Source organism: Halichoerus grypus, chromosome 14, assembly GCF_964656455.1.
Source record: "Halichoerus grypus chromosome 14, mHalGry1.hap1.1, whole genome shotgun sequence".
In the NCBI taxonomy this organism is placed as follows: domain Eukaryota; kingdom Metazoa; phylum Chordata; class Mammalia; order Carnivora; family Phocidae; genus Halichoerus; species Halichoerus grypus.
Window position 1 is genome coordinate 92,449,768 of NC_135725.1, and position 3,899 is coordinate 92,453,666.

The 3,899-nt window shown below is 62.9% G+C and overlaps 1 long non-coding RNA gene across 1 annotated transcript; it reads right to left on the bottom strand.

The window, feature by feature from the left end:
- On the bottom strand, nucleotides 1–823 carry LOC144380013 (uncharacterized). Its single transcript, XR_013443675.1, has 3 exons — nucleotides 718–823; nucleotides 406–540; nucleotides 1–175 (listed from the first exon to the last, which is right to left on the bottom strand). It is a non-coding gene; the product is annotated as an uncharacterized LOC144380013 (long non-coding RNA).
- Between the last annotated feature and the right edge of the window lie 3,076 nt (nucleotides 824–3,899).

Sequence of the window (3,899 nt, forward strand, 5' to 3'; positions counted from 1 at the left end):
GCCACTGCCCAGCTCAGGACGTCGGGCCCTGGCTCCTGTCTGGGCTCCTGTCTGGGCGGCAGCAGCCAACCTTGAACACAGCCCACGCCCCTCCCCAGGAAACTACCTCACTTTTGTTCCTGGCCCGGCTCCTGGACACTGGGGGCCTGCCCACGGGGCAGCATTGTGTGCACTCCTGCAGGAGGGGAAGAACAATGGAAGGTGCTGGCAGGCCCTGCCCCTCCAACAAAGGGGCCAGCACCCCAGCTTCCCTGGAGCCAGGCCCGCCTGGCCCATCAGAGGCCCCCCTGGTCCCTCTGCCATTCCTCCTCTTACCATGGTTATTCTGGAGAATCGGCAGCCCCTCCACCCCTGGGGGGTGCCCCCACCCCCCTCTGGGGACACGCCGGGCTGCAGGGCACTTACATGGGCCTGGGACACAGAGGCCCACGTGGTCACTGGCGGCTCTCTTCGGGTGTCACGCGGCGCTCTCAGAAGCCCAGTGTGGCGTACCGGCTCCGGCGGCCCCCGGCTCTGCCTGCCAGGCACCCGTCACCCTGTCTGTGTGGGGTCCGCATTAGGAGGCATCGGCCCACACTGGAATGGGGACCGAGCGTGTTCTGCAGTGAATCTGGCAGTAAAGTCCCGGGATTCAGGCCGGAGCCCCCCTCCCACCCCCGGCCAGTCCATGCGCCCCTGCAGACGATGAAGACCCTGTGTGAGAGGAGGATTTCAAACCTCTGTGTTTCTGATGGAGAGTCTGGTTGTCCTGCAGACACTGGAGCTGGGGGCTCGGGAGGTGTCCAAGGATGAGAAGCATGGAGGAAGAGGGGGAGGGGCAGCCAAAATGGAGAGAAGGGCTGATGGGGCCTTGCTCTGTGCCCAGTGAATTCCCTCCAGGCCTGAGCAGCTGGCCTCTGCCCATTGCCCAGTTTCCGTCCTCCTCCCACCCACCCATGCTTTCCTTGTAGCACACAGGCTGCCAGTCTGTGCCCACGACCACAGGGCCTTTGCACCTGCAATCCCCTGCCTGGGATCCCCCTCTCCCTGTGTTGGCAAGTGAACTCTGATTGGCTCATCCTTTAGGTGGCCTACTCAGGTCCTCAGGGAAGCCATCGGGACCCCCCAGCTGGCTCTCACAGCATTGGGCCCCCTCCTGGGGTGCACTTCTACACTCCAGCAGATGGTTTAATCTGGCCCCTAGGGTGAGAAGACACACTTGCTGAGAGAGGCCCAGCCAGAGTGCAGGCAGCCTGGAAGGGTGGCAGGCAAGGCCCGTCCGCATTGTGTGGGGGGGGGGGGGGCAGGCCGCACACCTGCCCCCAGAGAGTGGGGAGACCTGGTTGTCCTTGAGCATGGCTGTGTGCCAGGCCCGGCGCTCGGCCCTGGGACATGGTGGAGAGTAAGGTGGGCCGGGGCCACTCTCCTGGGCCTTCTGTCTGAGTCGGGGGCACAGTTGGTTAAACCCCCAGAATGCCATGGACTAGAAAGTGCTTCACACACGATGAGGTGCTTCACGCAGTAGGATGGCAGAGTCGGAACCGGAAACCAGCCAGAGCGGCCACCATGGAGAAAGGTGTGCGGTTCTTCAAGAATTAAACAGAATTACACGTGACCCAGCAGTTCCGCTTCTGATGTGAGTCAAAATTGGGAGCAGGGTCTCAAAGACTTACTTGCGCCCCGTGTTCATGGCACCATTCACAACGGCCAAGGGGTGAACACAAGCCAAGTGTCCTTCGATGGACCAAATGTGGTCTTCCCGTGCAGTGTAGTAGCGTCCAGATCCGACTTACTGAAATATCTAAGGAGTCAGCCTCTGGAGACAGGGCAGGGGGTGGGGGGGAGGGGCGGGGGGGGTCCCAGTTCAGTGGGGACTGTTTACTCCAGGAAGAGGAACACGGTCTGGGGACAGCTGCACAGCAGTGTGGATGCGCAGGATGCCCCTGAGCTGTGCCCTTAAAAGCACTGAAGACATAACTCTGATGCCTATTTTCACAAGAAAACACCAAATGCTGTGTAGACACAAGTGGAGGAGGTGGCCCTCCAGGCTAAATGGACGTGGAGGGGGACAGGCTCCCAGTGGGGCAGGGGAAGGTGGGAGGTGGGAGGTGTGGAGGGAAGGGGTCGCTGGCAGGGCTGGTCAGCGGGGCCAGGATTCTGCGCCTTCTGTGCCAGGCAAGCTTCCTGACCCCGTGCGCGAGAGTAAGAGGTCTCCTGGTTGCTGGGTTCCAGGAGACCCGCTGGGGACCCTCCTGGGAGTCCAGGGAGGGCTGAGGGGGTGAGGACCCGAGGAGGGGAGCCAGAAGGACCGAGGTGGGAGGCTGGTGATGCCCATTCCCTTAGACAGGAAGCTAGGAGGACAGTTTGGGGGAATCAAGCCTCCTGTGTGGGCCACAGGAACCCCTGGGGAGTTCCCGCTTGGGTCACACGGCCCCAGGCGTCAGACCAGATGCGGCCAGGGGTCAGTGCATGGGGATGGAGGGCCCTCCTGTCACTGGTGGTCATCACTGCCCCAAATCCAGTGGTCCGCCCCTGGTCTTCCCTTGACGTCTCAGCATCTGGCCACAAGGTTGAACTGCCCCCCTCCACCAAGCACTTAGTGGCTTCTGGAGGCACGCTGCTATTTTGGGTTGTCCCCCACTTGCGGCCCTTCCTCCCCTGCCCACCCCTAGGCCCCTGGCCTGCTGAGGGGATCCACCCAGGTAGCCAGGGTGCACGTTAGGATCCGAGGTGCGCTGGTCCTCACTGGGATCCATGGGGAGCACCGTGGGGCCCGGCCTGGCCTGCCTTCCCCACTGTAGGACCAGGGCTGGCTGCCAGCCGTGGACCCAGAGCACTCGGGGATGGATAGGGGGACGTGATGGACGGAGCACAGTCCCGGGCAGGAACCCTGGGTCTGGGGCCACACATACAGGCCACAGCTCATTCTCCAGGAACTTCCTCCTGCTGCCAGGCATCCTACGGGCGGCTGGGCCCCACAGATTCAAATCTGGGTTTGGTCTTGTGAGGAAGACCAGGAGCTTGGTGGTCTGGAGGCACGGTAAGAAAAAAACCCTTCATTTTCAAGGGACAGCCAGGGGTGGTGGGGTCTGCACGAGAGCCAAGGTGTGTCCGCCAGCAGAACCCTCCCCTTGGGGACGGGCTGGACTCACCCCTAGACCGCATTAGAGGTCTGGGTGCCCACAGGTCGAACCACACACAGGTAGTACCGTTGGGCTGAATGCTACTCATAAATCAGGGCCTCCTGAGGGAGTACGAGGTGCCCTCACCGTGGGCTGAGGGCCGTCCCTCACCGTGGGCTCCCCGCTCAGCCCTACTGCTCTGGGACCCAGTGCTCAGTGGCCATGCCCCTTGATGGGCACATCCCTTCAGAGGAGCTGTACATAGTGCTGGGCTTACCCCTTCCAAGCCCCCACCAGCCGTGTCCCTGCTCCTGAGCCCACGGCAAGCATGGCCTGACCCTGAGACGGGGCCTCTGGAGACGGCTTGGAACCTGGGGCCGGGGGGTGGTTGGGAGGTTCTGTGGGACAGCCCACTCCCCCCTCCCCTCCACTGCCATTCTGGCTCCCAGGAGAACCGAGTCCTCTGCTCTGTGTCCCCAGTCCCGCAAAGGCCTTGCTCAGAGGGGCAGGACAGAGGAGGGCCCCAGGGCTCTACTCTCCGACCCTGACCCGAGTGAGACTCCAGGGCTCGGGCAGGCAGGAGGGGGAGCCATGGCCTGCAGCTGGTCATCGAGAAGGGTGGCCCTGAGCTGGTAGGAGGGCCAACTGAGCAAGCTCCTGACGTCACCCCATGTGGCTGTCCAGGGGAGGGCCCTCCTGCTAACAACCTCACCTCCAAAGAGGAGTCGAAAGGGCTGTGCACTGTCCCCCTTCCCTGCCTGGGTGGGTCATGTGGCCCATGGGGTCCCCTTAGATGGC